Source organism: Crocodylus siamensis, chromosome 1 (assembly GCF_052110815.1).
Source record: "Crocodylus siamensis isolate JL-2025a chromosome 1, ASM5211081v1, whole genome shotgun sequence".
In the NCBI taxonomy this organism is placed as follows: Eukaryota; Metazoa; Chordata; order Crocodylia; family Crocodylidae; genus Crocodylus; species Crocodylus siamensis.
The window spans coordinates 179148688-179173672 of NC_143395.1; the positions used below are offsets into that span (position 1 = coordinate 179148688).

The 24985-nt window shown below is 44.3% G+C and overlaps 1 long non-coding RNA gene across 1 annotated transcript in view; it reads left to right on the plus strand.

The window, feature by feature from the left end:
- LOC149873708 (uncharacterized) overlaps positions 1 to 24460 on the plus strand; it is a 725387-nt gene extending 700927 nt beyond the window's left edge. The window contains exon 14 of the long non-coding RNA XR_016442736.1: positions 21041 to 24460. This is a non-coding gene — a long non-coding RNA (uncharacterized LOC149873708). The remainder of the gene's footprint in view (positions 1 to 21040) is intronic.
- Positions 24461 to 24985: the final 525 nt, after the last annotated feature.

Consider the following 24985-nt stretch of genomic DNA (forward strand, 5'->3'; position numbering starts at 1 on the left):
TGCATGACAAACAGAACCAAGGAGGTGATACTTCCCCTCTATCGGGCACTGGTCAGACTGCAGTTGGAATACTGCATCCAGTTTTGGGTGCCACACTTTAAGAGGGATGTGGGTAACCTGGAGAGGGTCCAGAGAAGGGCCACTCGTATGGTTAAGGGCTTGCAGGCCAAGCCCTACGAGGAAAGACTACAGCACCTGGACCTCTTCAGCCTCTGCAAGAGAAGGTTGAGAGGTAACCTTGTGGCTGCCTATAAATTCATCATGGGGGTGCAGAAGAGAATTGGTGAGGCTCTACTCACCAAGGCACCCCTGGGGGTTACAAGAAATAATGGCCATAAGCTAGCAGAGACCAGATTTAGATGGGACATTAGGAAGAACTTCTTCACAGTTAGAGTGGCCAAAATCTGGAATGGGCTCCCAAGGGAGGTGGTGCTCTCCCCTACCCTGGGGGTCTTCAAAAGGAGGTTAGATAGGCATCTGGCTGTGGTCATCTGACCCCAGCACTCTTTCCTGCCTATCCAGGGGGTTGGACTTGATGATCTGTTGAGGTCCCTTTTGACCCTAACATCTATGAATCTATCTCTGCTATGGTATCTTATTAAAACAGGTTGATACAATGGACCAAATAGAAGAACCAAAAGAATGGTTATTTGGGGAAAAAACAACCCCCTTGAATAGATCCAAAAGAAATAAGTAAAAATGTACAAAGGGAAATTTTCCACTGATGACAAGGGAAGAGTTTCTGTATGACATGACTTATACAAAATATTTTTTTCCTATATTTGATGTTCCAGCAGGATTCTGGAAGGTTTTGGTTTTTTTTTTTTAAGAAAACAGTGTCCTTTGGTATATATTTATCACTTGTCATGTCAGGACCAGTTTTTAAAGCTAGCATTTGGATTGTATTCAACACCCAAGATGATTCACTACAAAATACAATAGGTTTGAGATAGTAGAGAGGGTACTAAGATACATTGATGATATTTTGATTTGGGAAAAAATATCACGACCCATAACTGTGATAAACCTTGGAAAGAACCAGGAGTTGCTGGTCTAAAACTATACATATGACAATATAAATTCTAATTAAGAGAGCCTACGTATCTGGGAGAAGAGAAACAGCACAAAAAAATGCACAGGAAAACTGTAGTGAGGTTGTGGTCATCTCCACCAGCCCTGGCCCAACAGACAGAAGTATACAAAAATTTGTTGGCATGTAAACTGTGTAGAGAGATTTGTGCCTAATCTAACTGTCTGAATGGGCAAACTGAGAGTGCTACTGTGCAAAGATGTCCGGTGGACATAAGATGTAAATGTTAATTAAGAAATTGAGAACAGAAGGAGATAATTATAAAGAGGTCCAAATTCTGAGGTACTATGCCAGTAAGCTCAAAATTAAATTATCCCTGGATGCCTCCAAGGACAATATTGGCTCAGTCCTTTTACATGTTTAGTCAAATAGGAGACCAGAGTCACTGGCACTAACAGAAACTGAAATCTGAATACAAGAATAGTTGCATGATGGCAACTGGTGTCATTCACTGGGGATTTGCAGAGGTGCATAGGAAAGACATGGCAAAACAAAGACTAAATATAATTTGAGGTCCCCAGAACTGCCATCTCTTCATATGAATGCATGTATCTACAATGAGAAACAATAATCACAAATGATACTGTTGTCACGAGAATAAGCCCTGCAGATTTATGAGGTTAGCACCCAGATTGGACACTTACTACAGAGAGGGCATGTCTACACATGGCCATTTAATGCAGATTAGCCCAATTTAAGCTGCTTTAGAGGCACATGTCTACATGTACATGCATTTAATGTGCTTAAAAATGGTGATTTAGGCTATGTGAGCCTAAATTTGATACCTGCCTGAAGCAAGTATTAAAATTAAGTGGAATTAGTTAATGCAGATTAGTGCATGTGTAGATGCGTTAGTCCACATTAACATAGGGAATTTAGTCCTGGGTCTGCCCAGCTACTAGGGGCCCAGCCAGAGCTCAGCCCCAGGACTCCTGGCTGGTCATCTCTCCTCCCCCATGCATGGGCTGCTCTCTATATAGTTTGTCAGTTGTAAGCATTTTTTTATTGTTGGTGGGTGAGGAGGGTGGTGGAGGGGAACTATTTGTTGAGAGAGGAGGGCGAAGGAGGAGGGTGGAGGGATGTGGGTGGGTGTTGTGAGGGTAATAAAGTTTTTTTCTTTCAAGCATGTGCATGTCCTGACAGTGGTGCTGACGTTGAGCAGGGGCTAGGGTGGGGTGTGAATGTGGGGCAGGCAGTCTGGAGTGAGGAGTGCAGGAGGAGTGGATCAGCCAGGGCCCACTGCAGATGGTGCCCTGGCCCCCACTGGTGTGTATGTGGCTCTCCTGGGGCCTGGATGGGGGGATGGCTGCTGGAAGTACTAAATCATGGTGCAGTAACAGCCTGCAGTGCACCATATACACATGCACAAGTATTTTTAGCAGCTACTTCACCACAGCAGGGCCAGCACTATGGTTGTCACTGGCAGGGGGTGGCTGGAACAGTGGGGTGCTGGGTGTTGCTGGCAGGGGCAGGGACAGCCAGCCCTGATGCAGAGAGGTAGGGTGGGTAAGGAGGGAACTGCCACATGCTGCCCCTGTACTGGGCAGGGAAGGGGCTGGCCAGGGATCAGAGGGTAGAGGTGTGTTTCCAAGATGGCTGGCAAATGCTGGCAGCTGGCTCTGGCTTCAGCATGGCTGAAAAGTGCTGCCAGCCATGTGCCTGAAAGCTGGAGTTCCCTCCAATGGCCACAGGAGCACCTAAGTTAGTCCTAAGTCCCACCACGGGTAGACACCGAATTATTTTAATGTGCATTAAATTTAAGCCATCTTCAATTCATGTGTAAACACACCTTCAGTAAATACCAGAAGAAGGGGAATAACGGGCATTGGGTGCATCTACTTGGGTTGCTATGAAAACATTGTTACTGCACCATGATTTAGTATTTCCTTTTGAATTAATCTTTGGATAGATTCCTGCAAAATGAAGTACTAAATCATGGCTCAGTAACAGCCTGTACTGCACCATATGTGCATGCATGGATATTTTTAGCAGTTACTTTGCCATAGCAGTGAGCTATACCAGGTGCTGTATAGGGCACCTGAGAGACTAACTGATTGTTGCCAGTTAGCCCAGTGAACAGATTGAATATACATTGATGATCATTTGGAACCTGGACTCTACATGAAGCAGACCTTTGTTTCCCTTTTGGGCTCTGAGTAATTTCTGAACAGAAAAGAGCATAGTAGTACTTTCCCGCTTTTGTTCCTTGGCAGGTTCTACTGAATACTGCCAAAGACTGCCTCTTTCCTTCAGCAATCATAGGGTGGTATAATAACTTGGGGAGCTAATACATTGAATATTCTGAACAAAGGTGTAATGACTAGGGTCTGTGCCCTGAGTGGCAGTAGGATCATGGGCAGAAGCAAGAACTAAGCCGGCTGCAGTTCTTGCAGCCCTTCTCAGTGGTGCCTTAGGTTGGTACTCCAGTCACCAAGCCCTTGTTACACTACTAGTTCTGGGTTACTTTGGCCTACCTGTTTCCTCCCACAACTGCAGGCATAGACTCTGGTCCCATAAGAAACATGGGCTCCATAATACATGTTGGAGGCAATATTGCGAAGGTACTTGAGCTCCCTCCCCATGATGAGGATTACTCTCTGGGTGATTCTAGAGGGCATAGATTCATTGGACCACATCATCAGCAAGCACAGGGACAAATGAGAATTTTTAACTTGGAGTTTTGCAATTAAAACACTCGCCACCTATGTAATATTGCTACAAACATACAATGGCAGACAGCAGACATGAACATTTATGTTCTAATAACCCAAAAGCCCTAGTATCTTAGGTGTCCCGTGGTGACCAAAACCAAAATAATTTAAGGTTGCATTTTAATTGAATTACACAATGACATTAATTTAAACATTAGTAAACAGATGCAATTTTGTGCAATGCTTTAAATTAAGTTTCTCACACATGCATTTAATTTAAATTTATTGAGATGGTTATTTATGTTAATAAAATAATTAAAAGCAGTTATTTAAGACTAACTATGAAATAGCTGTGTAACTACCTATATTAATAAGACAGTTAGTTAAGGGATAATGTCTATTGCTTTATAGTATAATTGCAATAAACAGCTGCTGAGTTTGATTAAGAGCTGAAGTGGAGCTAGAGTGTTGGAGCAATCTCAGAAGCTATTTGTTGTAAGTAGACGACAAAGCAATGAAGATTATTCCTATTCTACAAAAGCTATAGCATAAACATTAAAATATGATTTTCCTAAGTGCTCTGATTCCTTTTTTTCAGATTTGCCAGTTCTGCTAGAGGGGAGGGATGGGCTCTAATCAGTGGGGAGTGGCTTTTGTGGAGGAAAAGAGGTTTGGAGAGGGAATTCTGGGAGCAAATGCTTCCCTGCTTTACACCAAAGTATACCTATCACCTTAGATGAGATTCTGTATGTATGTAAGTCAAGGCCGATATCAGGATCATCAATTATTTTTAGGGTATCTTCATTCAAGAGTATCTTGTTTGAGTCACTTCAGATTTACTAGAAGATCTCTACTTGGCCCCAGTTTCGGCTGATGGGATTTTTCTGTGGAGCGTACAGAGCTAGGGGGACAATCAAGCTTCTAATAGAAATTCACTTACGTCTTAATTTAGGAAGTGGTAGCTGCCATTCCATAATTCCATCTTTAATGCACAAAGCAAAGCAGCGTCCTGGCCTGTAAGCTTAATAGCAACAACTCATATCTGAAAGACAGAAACCTGTAAGTCAATCAATCCAGAATGCTGGCAGGAGCAGTCCTTTTACTTTCAGTGTTTCTGCCACATTAGGATCCTGGCGGTTTTGTGGGGAGCAGGGAATGATGTGCTCAATTACTCAAAGCTGTTTCAGTTCACATTTACTCTCTGAGGGCTACTTAGTTTTATAAAATGGCAAACTTCAGCATGTTGCTTCAGAAGCAACTGGGCAAGCAGAAGCTGTCCTTTCCTGGTTCTTTATGTTTATCACTTTCTTCTCACTTTTAACGTTTTAACTTTCTCATTAAAATCACAAGGCTACCAAAGTTAAAAGTGCTGTGAAACAGAGCTGAACAAATTTTCAGCAGGGAAGCTATGCAAGCCTCAAAGTTTTGTTATAAACCTGAAACAAGTTTTGCCAAGGTTCACAGACTTGCATCAAGATTTGTGCAAGCACAAGATGGAGTTCCATATTAACTTCCAGGCCCCACCTTCCCTCCCTTCCAGCTGTTTCTCCTATACTGGAAATTGGGAAGGCAGTCTTATCCCAAATGATACACAGAACTTTGAAGTCAAACTGCACAACTCAGAGGAAAAAAAATGTGAGTTTGAAATTCAGCATGAACAATTTCACAATAGGATCAACATTTCTTACAATCAATTTACTTGTGATATCTGAGGTTTTGACTTGTAGTACAATTCAAAAATGGTCCAGAAAGGATGAAAAAAATTCCTGCTGAATTTGCTACCAGTAAGATATACACGTGTCCTCTTCTTTAGTAGTCTGTCCTGAAAAGATGATTACATCAGTAGCTGGATGACCCCACTGGCACAAAGAAGTAAAAACCACAGTTACCATCTAAGGATGTGAACTGGTTTTCAAACAAACCCACTCAGGTTGGGCAGCTTACTTTGAGCTGCTTAAACCTGAGCTGGGTTCTACCACAAGCAGACATTCACCTGTGCAGCCAAAGGTAAGTAAGTTGGGGGGGTTGGGGGGAAGCTGGTGGGTCCATGGAGGGACTAGGGCATCCTGAGAGGGTTGGCAGGTTTGTGGGTTGCCCAGTCTGGGGGTTTTAGTCTGGGGGGATTTAGTTGGCTTAAAACAGCACAGCTCCAGGGCTGTGGTGAGCAACTGCACTTTCCCACTGTTTGTGTTCATTAGGCGAGATTAATCCATTTTAGATCAGGTTAACCCAGGCTGATCTAAAAGTAGTTCACCTCTGAGGTAAACTAACTTTAAATTGGGTGCAACATTTTTAGGGCAATTTTAGCCCTGGGAACAATTGCATGTCAGGCCATTTAGATCGACCTAACTTTGGTTAGGTCGATCTAAATGTAACGCTTGTGTGTACCCATGGTGGCAAGTGTTAATTGTGATTTAAACCTCTTTTTTTTTAAGAAACTGACAAAAGAAAGGCACCTCAGCAAAGTTGTTTGCATGCTGATTAATCCATGTGCTGGTCCCCTACTAACCTTTCACAGAATTATTTCTTTCTAGTTGATCAGGGAAACAGATGAAAAGATGGTTCCATTGTCTGAGTGGGGGAGGGGGGCAGGAAGGGGAGGGGATGTTTCAGACAGGACTGTCAATCTCAGCCCTTTTTTGGGTATGGCCATTACAGTCACCCAAAATAATTATTTCCAGTGGTTGGAATCCAGCACTGGGCAAGCCCCACTCTCATGGCTTCCCACTTCAGGTTTAGGCAACTGACAGTAAAGCCCACCCAGCATATGCTTGTTAAGCTTCCAAGGCTTGCAGGCCTTGCAAACTGCCCTAGGGAAAAACTCTGTAACAATGGATAAAAGACTTTGGCCTCCCAGCTTAGTTACAAAGGATCCTCTTCACTCATCCTCTTAGTGAGAAATCCAGTTGAATGGTTTTTGAAATCTTTCAAATATTAAAAATAAAATAAATCGTCTTATTCCGTTCCCTGGCGAGACTCTTGACTGCAGTGCCATGATGTACAATTCAGATCCTTTACATCACCAGCAAAGTCAATGTAAAGGATACCTTTTATTGCTGTGGCTGCAGCCAGGTGCACAGAGAAAATGGTATGAATTTCTTTGTGTTGCTTGAACATATAAAAAGAAACTGATTGTACTGAAGGAGGCAGATTCATGTGCATTACAATAACTGGGTAACAAACTGAAGTGTTTGCTGGTTCTTCACACTCACAAGCTAACTTTGTTTGTAGCAATTTTGGCATAAGGCTAGCTCGAAATAAAAGGGACTCTTTTAACCAGAGACAGAAATATTTCTATGGGTAACTTTACCTTGGCATGCTTGTCATTGTCATGGGTGATGCCAAAGAAGAGGGACAATGACAAGGCAGGAATCAGTGAAATAAGTCTGATAAAACAATAGTCCTATTTAGATTACTAGTCATTTTCAGACCTGTACTCAAATCCATAGGCCAGGTGTGTCAAAGATATTGCCAGACACACAGAGTCCTATCATCCAGACCATGCTGCTCATGGGTCTCAGACTAACCATGTGCAACGTATGCTGTGGTCCCAGCCCCACGGTCTGCATGTGGAGCTGGTCTGGTGCATGTTGCACACAACTTGTGGGGCTGCAAGCCAAACATGGGGCCAGTCCAGGGTGTGCACTGCATGTGGCGCCTGTGCTGGGCTGGCTTTACATGCTGGATCTAGGGGCTGTCCAGACCAGGCCCACAGACCCTGCATGCTGGATCCAATGTTCAGGGCCAGTCCACCACGGGCACCACATGCAGCACAGGCCCCAGACTGCCTTTGTGTGAAGGGCTGGGGCTTTCACATGCTGAAAGTGGTGTGTGAAGCTGCAGCTAGTATACTTGCTGTATACATCACATCAGTCCAAGGCATGTCTTCTCGATCCAACACATGGGGCTGTTTTGTGGGCCCAAACTCTTCCAAGGGCTAGTCCTGTGCCCTTCATACAGCCCCTGAGCCTAGATGAATTTGATATCTGTACCCTAGGCCATTCCATTCCAGCCAATTTCCCTCAATCCCCTTACGCACACACATACAAACCCGCACAGAGGTCCATGCACACATACACTATCTTACAGCGCCACAACTTAATTTGTTGTCTTCCAGGTGCGTGAATGCCCAGCCCCCTTCAAGAATGAAGATGCTGGCATCTTGTGTCTGTTGGGATGTTGATTTGTTCTTGCCCCCTTATTCCTTCACTATGGCACAGGCTGTCTCACAGCATTGTTTTCTTAATTCCCTCCCAACTGAAATGTTTTCGGGGACAGTAGTTTGCCTTTGGAGGTTGACCTGGAAATGCTCAGTTGACTACTGAAGCTGCAGAACAACAAATTCACTGGGTCTTTCAGAAACTCCTTGTCTCAGGAGAAGAGGTATCATTTAATAAACAGGCAGGAAAATGTAAAGTTACCTGTCTGCACTCTTTTGGCAGGAATCACCAAGGGGCACTATTCCCTAGGGGCCGTTGGTCTTATAGTATCTTTGTCTTAATGAGCAAGTCTTTGAAGAAACATATTGCTGTTAGCTTTGTCATGGAATTTCTCCATGGGGAACTGTTGTAAACAGTTCTTTGCCTTAATCTTACTAAATGGAGTCACTTCTCAGAGATAGGTTTCATCTCAAGAACTGAGCTTTGAACTTTGGGCTGAAGATTTCTGACAGGGACATTTGCCAGTGTGCTCTTCGCAGCCACCTCTTTTAAGGAAGGGTATGGTGACTAAAATATTTTGCGTTAAGAAAGCGCTCTGATACTATGGCCCTGTTTTCTCTTCCAGTGGGACACTAGCTTGCCTCTGTTGCCATTTGTCACAAGGCCAGAATTAAGATTAGGTTGAAACATTTAGCAATAAGCCACACATTGGGTATACTGTTGAAGGGCACTGGCTGTGGAGCCAGCTTAGGGATGTCATGTTTTTTCAGTCACTGATCCTACAGAAAGAGAGATTTAGCAGCTGCCGTTAGACCACCAGAGCACTGCCCCTCAGCACAATGACTTTGCTGACCGTTGAAGGAGGAGCCAGGCCATGGACATGGCCTCCCCTCTTACTTATCTCCTTTTGGCAAGTCCTCTGCCAAGGAAGGAACAACATTTAAGGGCCAATAAGCAGAAAGAAAGATCTTCATCCAGTAGGAGGAGAAATTCTTTCCTACCCTCTGGCTACTTCATTTTTAATGCTTCCTTGAAAAGTCTTTTGGATCTTTTAAGTCACTCCAGAGCTCACCTTGGTATGTGCAGTTACAGCACTGGATCTAGAACATGTGAGACCCTGAAATCATTGGCATTTTTTCCCCCATTAAAATATATGTTTGGATGTATGTTAAAAAATCTGCTTGTCTGGTTACCTTATTTTTTGACATCTTGCTTCCTCTGAGTTTAGCTTTGGTTCATTAGTCAAGGAAATAAACAGCCGGGTTTCTTATTATTCACACTATCACACCATGTATTCCAAGCCTGTACATATCCTGTAGCTTGTTAAATAATTTTTTATCCTTTAAGAAATTCCCATTAATCTCTGACCAAGAAGAGCAATAATAGGTTAGTTAGTCATCATATATAAAAATCTGAATCATTTTTACAAGTATCTTTAATGGCTTTCATTAATTACGTGTCTACATGAAAAAGCCACCCCTCTCAAACACAGCATCCTTTCATTCTTCAAGAGGATCTAATTTCTGAAATAACTGAAATTAAGGCACTGATACTCTGTTTCACCAAATCAAGCAGAAAAAAATACATACATGTAGCAAATTGAAGGTACAGCAATTGTGCTTTCTATGAAGTTGTAAGCTTCTTTCATTTCATTTCACCCTTGCCAGCTACATAGAGAAATATTTGTACTGAGTTAGACTGTGGCCTTGAATAAAAGGGACAGGGATAAACTGCACCATCCACAACCAGTCCTAAGAACCATTGTGTCCCAGGAAAGTCTTCTGAACCACCATTTCCTGCTGCTTCCATCTTCCTCCAAGTAACTGGTAATTTACTGTTGTTATACTGTCTATACTAGCAATAAATGACAACATCCACAACACCATCCGAGTTGCTCTGGCTAACTAAGATCCCAACTATTCCTTACATCTCCCTGACCAGTGGTTCAGTGGATGGACTTGTTTATTGGTTTGCCTCTGGAGCTAAGATTTTGTAGCTTATATAGGGATAGGGATATATAGGAAAGGGGTTACTCCAGTGCTAAGCAGTCCAAAGGCATGTGCAATTAAACAAGTTACCACAAGGTGAAGGAGGGTAGGTAAAGGATTTGCAGCATATCAGCTACTCAGTGGTAACTGCACATGACCCCACAATTACCTCCTGGTAAATGAAAACTAGCACACAGTACCTTACCCCTCACTAAAAGAAATGAAATAGAGGTAAGTCACAGTGCATTCATTTTCATTTATCATGGAGTAAAAGCATGTACGTGGGCAGCTGGCACAAAATAGCTACTCTAAATCCTCACCCTCATATACCTCACAGTTACTTCTTTGTGTGCCCACATCCAAAGTCAAACTTTATCCCACTGAGAGCAGTAGAGGATAGAAAGACACAAGAAAGGGTTTTGCTTACACATAGCATTAGTGCAGATACAAAAGGTTTGAAAACCACCTCCACTACAGTTAATACTGCTTTAAAAAAAAGGGGGGGGAGGGGGGGTTCTTTTCTTTGCTTTTCTTTTCCTGGCTTGGGAAATGGGGAATATCAGAAGATGAAGAAAGGCAAGTCTGTGTTTTTGCATGCAATATTAGTCCATTACTTGGCTGAGACCCAGATCTATTGTGGCGAGAAAGTAATAGATGAACTAACTAGGGACCCAGACTCTCTGGCTACTGTCCAAGAAACATTAAAAAATGGAGTACTGAACATAACAAGTAGGTTGATGCATGCAAATGTTGATGTCTTATTGAAAACTGTTAACTTATTAACATGTTAAGTTTGTAGAGGTGCATTTGAATGTTAATACCTGCTGGCCAAGTTTGCACCCCAAAATTGCATAATGACTTACTTTCCTGGAATAATATGAAAAGTGGCTTTCACCTTGTTCACCTTGGTAAGACAGTTTGTCAGGAAATGATACTTTTATTGATAGTAGTGCCGGCTGCCTGGTGCTGAGTTGTTACTTTTGGAAGCACCATTTCCATGGTAGTGGAAATGATCTGGTTAACTTTTGCCACATACATAATAGGGCCCCAAATTCTTTGTTTGTTATTTTTTCCATTCCTGCACAGTAGGTTAGTCCCTACTGTGGGTATTATCACCTCATCATGCAGGTAGTAGTGACACAAATGTGCCACTGTAGGCTTGTATGAGGTCAATGGATCAAAGTTTCATGTTGGGACCCTAAGTCTTGCTCAGCATCCGGCAGACCTAAGGCTTCTAGGGGGTGAGAAAATATTGGCTAATCTCAGAAGGTTTAGCATGAGGTTGATGCATTTACACCAGCACAACCTTACTTCCTGTGCACCTCCTAAGGATGTGGGAGACTGGCTAGCTTTCTGGGGATCTCAGAACAGGAGATGTACATTAATGAGGACATAGAAGGTCAAGTTATTTTAATTCTACCCATGTAATAAGGACCCAATAAAAATCAGAAACTCATATTATGTTACCCATTCTTGACAGTTCCATTTCAGCAGTAACCTCACAACCTAGACAGCCTTTTCATTATATAGTCCACATTATGTCTGGCCCCTAAAGGAGGTGTTCCAACCTCTTTTGCAAGGGTCATTCATCCCCTTCAGCAGTTAAAAGGTCTTCAGCTAGGACTGACTCCTGCACAAAGGTGCAAGAATGTGGAAAAGCTGCTTGACCCTGTACCAACCCTGTACATTTATTCAAGGACCAGCTGCAACCCAGTTTATGGTTAATGACATGCAGCCTGAATATTTTTTTAAATTTTAACCACAGAGAAAATACCTGTCATTTTCCTATCACATTTTATCTTTCCTGGAATCCATGGTGACCCTGAAATTTCTTAAGGAGCCTTTATTTCCAAGACACCCCAGCAGTTCCTTCAAAATAATGTTTGGTTCAACAGAAAGTTTGAAAAAGATGCAAGAAGGCAAAATCATTGGAAAAAATAGGTGAGATTAAATTAAAATGATAAATAGATAATACATAAATAAGTCCATTATCTGCATGTAGCAGGGGCACTGCACTCCCAGCTCCTAAAACTATAATATTCCCCTATCAAAGTGATAAGCAACAAAAAAAAATCAAAAAAATCAAAAAAAAACAGTACTTCCTCTTCATGCACAATCATAATTCCCCTTGACACTGTCTGTTGCATTTTCATTTAATTTCTTCTGTTTTCAGTTTTTCAGTAAGGGAATTATCTAATATTGGGACAAATAGGTGAATGGTTGGGATTCCATTTATTTATTTATTTATTTTGCAGTTTTAATATTATTCCCTATTAACATCTTGATTGTTCCCAAAGCTCATGTAAACTGGATGACCATTTTGTTGTTGTCGTTGTTGTTGTTGTTGTTGTGGCAAGAAGCAAGCTTGCTCACATGCAGGTTTTTCTAAGCTTTCTCAGCTCTAATTGTTGCATGCAAATTGTTTAATAAATAATGTTGGCCAGAAAAAAAAAGAATAGATATTAATTAAGAAAAGGATTTAGGCTGACTCAGTCTCGTACATGAGACAAAAGGTTAAGTAAATGCCAAGGCCGCTATGCCTCTTCAAACAATGAATATTAGTTTTAGAATCATTAATGTCTGCTTAGAAAACAGAGTCATATTGGAGACTTATATGCCAAAATAACCAAGGCCAGGGCTGTTTCTTTTCAATCTGAAGCTAAATTATTCTCCAATAGAGGGCTAAATGTATGCAATTAACAGTGCTAGGTAGGACAACAGGGAATGGCACTTTTAATATGTAGCCAAATTGAGATCAAGTTTTTCTTTGAATCTGGTAACTTGAACATTTAATATGCACAACCAAGCACTGCAACAGAATTAGTGAAAAGAAGCAGATAATTAACTCCTTCCCTACTTGTCAACGTAGTTTGTGAATAGCCAGCATGCTGCTTCCTGACTTCTGTCTTGTAAAATTGTATCAGACAGAAAAACAAAGGAATTTCAGGTATCTTGAGTACTCAAGTACTCAGTGAAATAAATGTGTGGACAGTTTCTTGGTACTGGTTAAAAATAGGATTACGGCATCTTTTTTTTTTTTAAAGAAAACGTCACTCGGTTGAGGATTAATTCTGCAAACAAGTTGAGAAGCAAGCTTATAGCTAACTCGCTAAAATTCAGGATGGTTTGATCTTAAAATGTTCACTCAGTTGTTGCCATAAGTTGAAGGGATCATGCAAAAAAATTAAGAGTAATTAATAATGGACATTTTTGTATGATTGGATGAATCTCAAAAGATGTGTCTTGGACATCCAGGTAAAAGTTAAGATGCTTATTAAAATTACTCAGTGGTGCTGTCAGCAAGACTGAGATCCTCGGCTTAACATTGTACTGTCACAAGTACAAGATAGACATACAGCAGCGTCTAGAGACCAACTGAGAGCAAGGCCCCAATGTGCAAGGCGCTACATAAATCTAGTGACTCTATGTCCCAAAGAATTTAGAGTCTAAATAGGCAAGACATACAAAGCATGCAAAACAGGCAGTATTACTACACCCATTTTAAAGATAGGGAAATGAGATTAGGCTAAAAGATGTTTTTGCTAAACATTATGTAACTCAGGATAATGGATACCTCCTAAAACTCTAGCATTGCTAATGAAGCACATTTAAGCTGTGCTAGCTGCTTGTGTGAAGCCTGTGCTTTGCTTTCCAAGCTTTTACTTTTCAGCTAAGCCTTTAAAAAGCAGCATCCTTTTCTACCTTGGACATTTAAAACCCGCTAGCTCTCCCATACTAGCAACATACTTTCAAATCCCGGTCTAGATAATAATATCCAGTTCTTATATAGTCTTTTTATGCATGGATTTCAAAGTACTGTATAAAGAAGGTTAGTATCATTATCCCCATTTTATAGTCAGGGAACTGAGGCATAGATTTGCTCAAGGTCACTAAGGCTAAGTACAGACAGTCAAAAGGCCCAAGGCTGAATCAATTCAGTCTTTGCAGGTTAGCCTAAAAATGCAGAGATTAAACTGAGAAACAATTGGACAGATATTCATTTTTGATTCAGGAAATGCAGTCATATACCTGCAGTGGCTCAGGCCAGAAGCCAGGGGGCACTAGAGCATAGCTCTCGGCATACAGGCAGTATGCGCTGTGTATTTGCTTCCTCTTCTTGCTGTTTCCAAGGTATCTGGGATTTGCATTCCAGAATCACAACAACAGGGCTCTAAGTGATTGTGTGTCATTTTCTCTTCCTGTTTTCAGATGCCTCTAGGATTTGTAGTCCACAAACACAGCCAGCAGTAAGTTTTTAGCGGGGCAGGGCAGGGCAGCTCTGTACTTGGAGGAGGGGAAGTTTAACCTCCCTCCCTGATCCCAAACCCCAGCCAGGTTTTGCCTGGGGGAGGCAATCCCTGCATTCCCCTCCCCCACCCCTTCTCTGCTGGGGCAAACAACATAGCCCGGCCCAGGGCTGGAAAGCATGCTGGGTGAATGTGATTTAACTTGAATGAGGAAGGGGCCTGGAAAAGAAGTTTCATAAACCAGTTTGATTCAAATTAGTTAAGTCTGATACTACATTTGACCAGGTTTATCTTATACCAGTTTCAGCCATTTTGAAACTGGTTTATGTGCACTGAACTTCTGTTCTGTTACAAGTTTAAACTGGTTTCTGATTACTTAAAATGGTTTATGTATAACTTCTGTCCCTAGCCTAACAGACCAGCATCATAAAGTAAACTCTCATAGTTTCATGGAGTTGGAATCACAACTCTGAAGTTGTAGTGCAGTGTCCTGTGCACTAGGAAACACTGCCTGTATTAATTGATTTAATCAAAGTTACTCAAGAAGTCTGCATCACCATTAGGAAGCAAAGCCATATCTCTTGAACCCCAATCCATAAACCCTGTTCTCTTTCCATGGAAGAACTGAAGAAAATTCAAAAGTGAAAACTGTTTTCACTTTTAAATGTATCTAGACCATTTGTCCTTTCTATGTTTTAAGCTCAGTTCAAGCTTTGGGCAAAAGTGCCACTTGCTTTTCATTTACCTGACCTAGCTTTTTTACTCTGAAGTAGGTTTGCAAAACAGTCTAAATGATTACAGCAGAATGAGTGCCATTAAAGTCACTGAGATCATGTACATGGAAAATGTTAAAAAATTAATAATATAATATTGAAATATTATAGATATTTCTTTGAAGTTGCTGAAGAAAATGATTAGCTATTGTACTGAATTCATTTGATACAAATAAATAATACCATTCATTTGGTCCTGCCGATGGCTACATTGTGCTCAGCAGGAAAAGCATGACTTAAAGTCTTCAAATGTGTGGGGTGAACTCTATGCCCAAAAATACATGGGACTAGCTACTAGGGATTTTCCTTTCCACAGAATTCCTGTCATCCTCTTTTCTTCCACTCCCTATTTTCAAGAATGCAAAAAAGTGGCCAGAGAATGGGTGTATCTGAGGAAACGTGCTCAAGCAGTATCCTCAATGTGGCATCCTTAGCTACTCACTGCCCTTTTAAACAAGAGTAAAATGGCAGCCACACTTCTTAAGCAAGTATGATGGTCCCCATTAGTTTTACCATATATCTGGAAAAGTTAAATTTTGCCTCAGGTTAAGCCATTTAACCCATAAAGACATGGGTTAGACCCATGTCTTCAGCATGGTGCCAGGCCTTCTTCCCCCCTCTCCCCCCTCCCTTAACTGCGCATTAGTATATTTTACTGTGAAATAATCATGAGTCTACACATGTATGTGCTTACAATGCAGTTGGTGCATCTACATGTGATATTACGTTGCCATAGTGACATGCTACAGTGACATAGCTCATTGCTACAGTGACATAGTGTCAGCGGGCACAAACAGTGGTGCCGATGCTATGTCACTAGTGAAGAGCCACCTCGCTATATAGTGTGTCTCTATGGCAATGTAGCTACTAAAAATAATTGTGTGCCAGCAGGATGGCACAGTAACAGCTGCTAGTGCACCATCATTTAGTACTTCGTAAAGTAAGTACTAAATGACAGTGCAGTAACAACTGCACCATTGTGGGGCATGTATAGATGCACCCAGTAAACCTCCATAATCCTGAGTAAATTCGCTACCAGCAAATGCAAGTAGCAAATTTATCTAAGATTAGTAATGGTACAGTAGTGCTCAGACACATGACTGGGAGCAAAATCTGTTCCTGGTCAGTCATCCACCAGAGGGTGGGAGAAAACTCCCTGACCCTGGGAGCTGCCTGCTGCCAAGGCAGGCTCTGCCACAGGAGCCCGGGTGGGGACTATGTCCTCCTGCCCCAGCAGCAGGGCACTCCAAGCCCCCTGCTCTGAGATCATGATCAGGAAGTGAGGGCTCAGAAATCCCAGCCCCCACTCCACCATTGTGATCAGGGAGTGGGGGGCTGGGCGATCCTCTTCCAGTGCTGGCTCTGCAACCACAGGACCAGCCCTGAGAGATCCTTATCTCCCAGTGCCTGCTCAGCTCTCTGCCGGCAGGGGCAGGAGAACCTGTTCCCTGCCCAGCTCCACAAGCGCAGAGCTGAGCGGGGAACAGGCTCAGAATTTTGTTTCCTGCTCAGCTGAGCTCCGTACTCACAGAACTGGGCAGGAAACAAGCCCCCCAGCCTGCCCCCCCCATCTCCATGCTTATGGTCTGGGACAGGTCCTAGCCCTATGCCCCAACTGGGTGATTGAAGCACAGGGCTTGGAAAGACCTGCAGGGGCAGGGGGTAGGGGGCTGGGACCCACCCCTGTAACTCTTTCCAAGTCCCCTGCCCCTGATCAGGGAAACAGGGTCAGAAGCTCCTTGCTGCTGGGCCATGGGGACATTTTCTTTCCACCAGCTGTAGGCATCTCCCTGGGGCCAGGAGACAGCTATTTCCTGGCCTGGCTCTCTTGGCCAGCCCATGGGCTAGCATGTCCCAGAGCTCCCCTGGTGGCAGCAGAGGCCCAGTGCAGGACTGCAGGAAATGGTGCAAGGAGTAGCAAATCTGCTCCCTAATCATAGACTCATAGAATTGTAAAACCATAAGGGACCAATGTTCCCTCTAAGGAGTAGCAGTCCATGAGTCCATGAGGGCAGACTAAGGGCCAAAAGGGGAGCACATAAAAAGTGGAAACAGGGAGAGATCACCAAAGAGGAATATACCTCTTCTGCTCGTGCTTGTAGGGAGGCAGTTAGACAGGCCAAAGCTACCATGGAGCTGAGGATGGCAACCCAAGTAAAAGACAATAAGAAATTGTTTTTTAGATATATAGGGAGTAAAAGGAAGGCCCAGGGAGGAATAGGACCCCTGCTAAATGGGCAGAAACAATTGGTGACGGACAGAGGGGACAAGGCTGAACTCCTCAACGAGTTCTTCGCCTCAGTGTTCCTAAGCGAGAGGCATGACAAGTCTCTCACTGGGAGTGTAGGGAGGCAGCAGCAAGGCACCAGACTTCCATGCGTGGACCCTGAGGTGGTGCAGGGTCACTTGGAGGAACTGGATGCCTTTAAGTCGGCAGGCCCGGATGAGCTCCATCCGAGGGTACTGAAGGCACTGGCCGACATCATTGCAGAGCCACTGGCGGGAATATTTGAATGCTCGTGGCGCACGGGTCAAGTCCCGGAGGACTGGAAAAGGGCCAATGTGGTTCCCATTTTCAAGAAGGGGAGGAAGGAGGACCCGGGTAACTATAGGCCAGTCAGTCTCACCTCCATCCTTGGCAAAATCTTTGAGAAAATCATCAAGGCTCACATTTGTGAGAGCCCGGCAGGACAAATTATGCTGAGGGGAAACCAGCACGGGTTCGTGGCAGGTAGATCGTGCCTGACCAATCTAGTCTCTTTTTATGACCAGGTCACAAAACGCCTCGACGCAGGAGGAGGGGTGGATGTCGTATACTTGGACTTCAGGAAGGCCTTTGATACGGTATCCCACCCCATACTGGTGAACAAGTTAAGGGGCTGTGACTTGGATTACTGCACAGTCCGGTGGGTGGAGAATTGGCTGGAGGGTCGCACCCAGAGAGTCGTGGTGGATGGGTCGGTTTCGACCTGGAAGAGTGTGGGCAGTGGGGTCCCGCAGGGCTCGGTGCTTGGACCGATACTCTTTAATGTCTTCATCAGCGACTTGGACGAGGGGGTGAAATGTACTCTGTCCAAGTTTGCAGATGACACTAAGCTATGGGGCGAAGTGGACACGCCGGAGGGCAGGGAACAGCTGCAAGCAGACCTGGACAGGTTAGACAAGTGGGCAGAAAACAACAGAATGCAGTTCAACAAGGAGAAATGCAAAGTGCTGCACCTAGGGAGGAAAAATTGTCCAGCACACCTACAGCCTAGGAAATGACCTGCTGGGTGGCACGGAAGTGGAAAGGGATCTTGGAGTCCTAGTGGACTCCAAGATGAACATGAGTCGGCAGTGTGACGAAACCATCAGAAAAGCCAATGGCACTTTATCGTGCATCAGCAGATGCATGACAAATAGGTCCAAGGAGGTGATACTTCCCCTCTCTCGGGCGCTGGTCAGACCGCAGCTGGAGTACTGCGTGCAATTCTGGGCGCCGCACTTCAAGAAGGATGCGGATAACCTGGAGAGGGTCCAGAGAAGGGCCACTCGTATGGTTAAGGGCCTGCAGGCCAAGCCCTACGAGGAGAGATTAGAGAAACTGGACCTTTTCAGCCTCCGCAAGAGAAGGTTGAGAGGCGACCTGGTGGCTGCCTATAAGTTCGTCAGGGGGGCACAGAAGGGAATTGGTGAGTATTTATTCACCAAGGCGCCCCCGGGGGTTACAAGAAATAATGGCCACAAGCTAGAGGAGAGCAGATTTAGATTGGATATTAGGAGGAACTTCTTCACAGTTCGAGTGGCCAAGGTCTGGAACGGGCTCCCAAGGGAGGTGGTGCTCTCCCCTACCCTGGGGGTATTCAAGAGAAGGTTGGATGTGTATCTAGCTGGGGTAATGTAGGCCCAGCACTCTTTCCTGCTTATGCAGGGGGTCGGACTCGATGATCTATTGAGGTCCCTTCCGACCCTAGCATCTATGAATCTATGAATCTATGAATCTATGAGTGCACTGCTTCAGTCCGTGAGGGCGCCGCTTTGGTCCCACCTCCCCCTTTCAGCACAGTGCAGTCTGCTGGTAAGCATCCCAAAGTAAGTGTCCAGGTGGGGGCAAGCAGGATTCAGCCACCACCCTTCTCCATGCTGACTGCTGCTCAGAACGGCGCAGTGGAGTGCTGTGGCCTAGCCATCAATTGATAAAACTGAATGGGAGCAACCACAGCCAGTGTGGGATACTTACCATAGGTAAGCTCCTCACCCGGGGCAGGCAGTGGCTCCTCCTCAAGGCAAGGCAAGGCGGGGCTGGGGCTGGGAGCTGGGGCTTGAGGACCAGGGGCTGGCACAGGCTCCATCACCCCCAGGAAACTGCTTTGTTCCCCCACATTGCCTTGGGGAGTGAGGAGGCACATGGCATCAGGGCTGGGGAGTGCAGCAGTTCCTCAAAGCCCGCCAAGCCCATGGAGCAATTCTCCAGAGCTGGCAGAGCCTCATGCAGGGTAGGCAGCAGCTCCTCCCCAAGGTGAGGCAAGGCAGGGATGGAGGCTGAGGCTGGGGCTGGGGCTGGGGCCTGGCATGGGCTCTGCTGGTTCTAGGGAACTGCTCTGCTCCCCAGCCCTGATGCCCTGTGCCTCCTCACTTCCCGAGGCCATGGAGGGGAGTGAGCAATTCCCTGGAGCCAGCGTAGCCTGTGCCAGGCCCCAGTCCCTAGCCCCCAGCCCCTGTGCCTGCCCACACCTCTGCCTCACCTTGGGGAAGAGCTTACCTTCGGTAAGTGACCCACGCCACAGCCCAGCTCCTATCCCAGTGGGTGCACGGCCTTAAAAAGTTTGTGCGCAGCAAGACTTTTTCTTGTGCGTGGCTGTGCACACATACAGCTTAGAGTGAACACTGGAAGGGACCTGTAAGATCATCAAGTCTGGTCCCCTGCCATGGGCAGGAGGTTATTGGGATCAGACAAGCTTAACAAGGTGCCTATCCAGCCTCTTCTTGGGCACTTCCAAGGACGGTGACTGCACCACCTCTGCTGGGCGTGTGTTCCAGATTCTGGCAACCCTTAATCCCTTCATGTGTAGATGCCTGCCCAAAAGCACTTAGTCCAGGGTAATTTACACCAGAGTAAACTTAAGAACCAATGACCATTATCAAATGGGAAAGAAGAAAGTATTAAAAGCCTCACAATAGGCGGATCTGAGCTAAGCACTGATAAGAGCTATAGGGCCCAGAGGACAAAATGTTGCCTCACTTTGCAGCAATTCTGGGATGTTATTCTCTAGTTGTAGAAATAATGAAAGAGCTGTGTGGCCTGGAGACCTCAGCCATGCAGATGGGTCAGTCTGTTCTCTGGAGGGCAGTCTGGGGAAGAAGAGTAGGCAACCCTTTTATCCCAGCCAAGTAAATTGTACTTTCGCATTCAAAGGAACTAATCAGTCGCACTTCTTCTCCCTCTTACTGCAGCTTCTTTTATGCAGAGGGGAATTTCTCCCTTGGATCAGCCAGCCCAGGTCACAGCTGATTTATGTGGTGCCCAGAGTCTATGGTAACAGGGAATCAGAAATATGTATAGCAAACAGTATATGCCTCATACTGGTAAATAAGCCCATTGCAGGAGTTGGCACTAGATGTGTAAAGGAAAGGGGAATAAAATTAGAAACTTGTACTCTGTCTGTATAAGAGAAAATCACACAGCCTTTGCTATTAAACCAGTTTCTGTTGTACTTTTATTACTAAAGTGCTTAATATGGTGGCAGCTATTGTATGGGCCAAAAACCAGGAACTGAGCAGTTCTCAGAAATGTGAGCCGCTGTTGTCCTAGCCTGAGCGCTGTTTTGAGCTTTGCTAGCTGCTCCAGTCCTCTCTCTCACCTCCCTCCAGGCTGCTCCAGGCCTTTCTCTTCGCTCATTCCCTGACTACTCTGATCTACGTTCTTTAGTCCCATCTGCTCTTCCAAGCACCTGCCTCTGAGACCAACATGGCCACTGCCTCTTATCTCTCCACTGTCTCTATGTGCCTTTGTCTCTTAGTTCTTTTGCCTCTCTGCCAGATGCTCTCTCTCACCTTGCTAAGCCCCTAATGGCCCCCTTCTCTCATCTTTTACTTTTTCTTCCTTCTTTCTCCTGCTCCCAGAGATAATATACTCAACTCTGTCTTCACAGATCCCCAAAGCCTTCTTGCAATACGAAGGATCTCTCCTGATGCTGCCGCTCATCTGCCCTGACTCCTGATCAATTGGAATTCAGCTGTCAGATCTTGCTGGAGTGGAGGGGTGCTTACATTATACCTGATCATCCCTCAAGGGACGTCACCCGGTTTTACAACATGACCCGTCACATCAATCAACACATCTCAGACTGCTGACAAGCTGGACAAGAGCTGGGTTCTGATCCTAGCAACATTTAATCTCCAACCCTAAATTACCAGGGATTCTTAGACTATTTCATTTAGCCCAGGCCTAATTCCATCATTACCATTGATTTGTTCTATCAATTTCCCCATGGCCCTTTTAATCAATCCTCCATCTTTGTGCCTTCACACCTTTACAGTTTCAGTGATTGGCTCTGCTACCTTCGGTGTCTATAGTGAAATAGTACAATGTTTCCATTGTACTTATCCCCCTACATCCCATATATACCTCCTCCTCTCCTTGGTTCAGTAAAATCAGTTCTTGAAAAGGCCTCACTACCTTTCAGAAGTTTTCTGCTCTTCTAGTCAGAACATAAGTAATAGTGGTTTTTTCATAATGATTTAAAACCCAATAAAAATGAAAAAAATATTAGCTGGTAGTTGTTGACTTTGAAGGAATTTTTTGTCATTGAGAAGTATTGGGACATGTTTATATCAATCTAGATTGCATCTATGGTCAGTAAATAGAACTAAAATGTGGGTAAAGAGTAAGACAATCGCTGGACAAAAAATAAGTCACAAATGGGGACATCATTACATTCTTTTCATGAGAGTCATCTGGTGGTGCAAAGAGCCCATTAGCCATTCTGTTCTGCATTATCACTGTCATTTATCAGCACCTATATCACATGTCACAGCTACTACCCTTTTTGGTACCCATTGTGGTACCACAGGATTTCTGGGGAACATTTAGTTTAGACTCCTGGCTTCCACTTTATGATACACTAGGCCATGTATTAATTGTGACATAAATAGTTTTTTTCCCAAGTATACTCCTGAGGAAACATTCAGTAAAACAAAGTGGTGTGATTTGGACAACTCCAGGAAGCATAGCCAAATAAAGCCACAGCACAACTTAGCCTGTCCTCTCTTTCATATAGTTCACCAGAACTAAAAGAATAGCACACTCTGGGTGTGGGGTGGGAAAAATGCAGCTAATCAGTGTGCAAGCTTCTTCCAGTGGAACTTTTCACCTGAGTCCTGTCTCAAATTACTATGAACAGTTAAATCAGTAAACAAATCTGATTCTTCTTTAAACCATGGCCCTATATGTATTTGTATATACATGCTCTTCTGTCTGAGTTTTGTGTGCATGGAAGTCTTGAGCACAGTTAATAAAGTAGGTAGAGAACCCCTTGTAACTGTGATCTACAGAGTTTATAGATAATATCTGGAGAGTGTCTGCCGGCCATGTTAGAATTGACATTTGAGTATATGATCCTGCTAATACACCTTTCAAAGACCAATATATTGAAAGAGAAATGCCAATTAAAATAGCTAAGCAGACTAAGTAAAATACACTGTGGGCACGTCTACACGAGACATTTACTGATGAGTTGACTAATTACCTGCACAGTAAACATTTGCATATCTACATGTGAGCCCCTATTAGGCTGGAGTAAAACAACTCTGCAGCAGTGCTTATGTAGGTACTAAGCCAACAGGCTGGAGCACAAGGTTAGCCCCACACTGAAGCACCCTCATGCCCCAGACACCCCTCCACAGCACACTGAATCTGGGGAGAGCAGGCCTGGGCTGGCAGGCTGCCCCCCAGGATCCTGCAAGCCAGGGTTGCTCCGACCTGGCTCAATGTGCTGCACTTCCAGGCACACGTGCAGATGTGACACCCAGGAGCAATTTGCTCCAGAGTTTATTCATGAGCCCTAATGGTACATTTAGACATGCCCTGCAGTAGTCTTTTTAGTCCTGAAGATGTGGGCTCAACAAGTTGTGTGGCCTCAGTAGAAATCTGCTCATGCCTTAAAACCAGCACAGATTCTATATGTGCCCTGCCAATTAGGGCTGAAATATCTCAGTAGAGCAGTAGGAGGAGTTTCTTTCAAGCAGCTGAGGTGCTGCTATAAGTTCAAGCCAATGGTGTAAGACAGTATCTTTCTTCCAAACATACCACATTTCTGACTTCCCCTGAGAGACAAAGCCCACTTTGGGGAGAGAAAATATTGTGTTCCACTAGTTTGGAGTATAAAGCTGAATCACCTTTATTCTGACACCAACTCCCCTCTGGATTTCAGTGATTAACCTTGCCCCTGCCTCAGTTTTTCTGGAGATGATAGCATTTGCCTACCTCTGCAGCAGATTGTGCAGATTAATTAATGTTTGTACAGTGCTTTGAAAATGAAAAATGCTATGTAAGTACTAGATTTTATTAATAAAAATTATCATAATTTCAGAGGATACAAGTCTATCCTGCAACCTTTTCTAACAAGATTTTTCCATTTCCAACAACTGAACATGTATTACTGGATGTACCACTGGTATCCATTTCCTTAATTTCTAAAGCATTAGAGAAATGTGGATTGAGAAAGGCACAAAATAAACCCAAAATTCTGTTCAACTGCACATTTAAGATAACATCTGCTGTGCTTTAAATTGTGGGATGAAACAGTATATTCTATGGGTTAATGTGATTAGGGCAATTCTGTCGGTATTACAGTTAAGCTAAAATGCTTTGCAAAGATTCTGGTTCATTGGGTCTGGGGGACTGTGACTTCAGTGTGTGTTTTGATTTCCACTACCTACATGCAGATCCATGTATTAACTGTAATTTCCAGGTTTTGTCTTGCCTGTTTCTTAATGCTGACAATCTACTAACCCATCCTGTTCTCTCCCTTGCTGTTTTGGTGGTCTAACAATGCCAGCAAAGGCTGGTTTGGTCTACAATGCAGGGTATCGCATATAACTGTTGTCAGAAACTTACAGGAACTGAGGTGGCAATGCATTGTATTTTCTTATCTATACTTTGAACCTCTTGTTGAAGTGTCCATTGTTTGATTTGAATAGAAAAAAATGCTTTGATTCTTAGCCTTCTTTCCCTCTGTGAACAGCCACAGGGGGGAGGGAAGGTCAGGGACAAGAAGAATTAGTAACGTGTAAAGTAATGTGTTTCTGCCATTATCTAGCAGGGTTTTATACCAAGACATTTAGGCCACTCGTACATGTGATGATGTCACAATGTACACACAGTGAAAATTTCCCTTTATGTGACTTAATGACATCACACCTTACACACACATGAGTTTTGGGCATTTTAAATGAGTTTGCATTGTTGCAAGCTAAACTACATCCTAATGTAGTTTACTTTGCAACTTTGCAACTTGGAACATTGCAGCCATTCATCAGCTCACCCCCTGGCTGTGGGAGGCGTGGGCAGACTCTGTAGAAAAAAAGGATTGGGCCCCTCACCACTTCTGCCTTCATCAGGTTCCTGCAGCTGGCAGGATGCCTCAGGCCACCCTGGGGCATTGCAGGGAGGCAGCAGAAGGGTGGCTGTGTGTGCTAGCAGCCAAAGAAGGGATAGTACACAGGACATGGGGCTGCCTAAGTGAGCTGCTAGCTTCCCTGAGCCTACCCAGGCTTCCACCCTGTGCACTGTCCCTGCTGCCCTGCCAGCACACCCAGCCACCCTTCTGCCACCTCTCCACACTGCCTCAGGGGAAAGCCAGCCCATTCCCAGGTGTCCCCAGGCATCATGCTAGCCTCAGGAGCCTGCTGAGGGCAGAAGTGGCAAGGAGCTTAATCCTTTTTTTTCTGTGGAGTCTGCGTGCCTCACCCACAGCCAGTGGGCAAGTTGATAAATTAATGGCACAGATTAATGGACCCCAGTCATGGGAGAGGTGGACAAGCTCTGCAGGAAAAGAAAGGATCGGGCCCTTCACTGTTTCTGCCTTCAGTAGGCA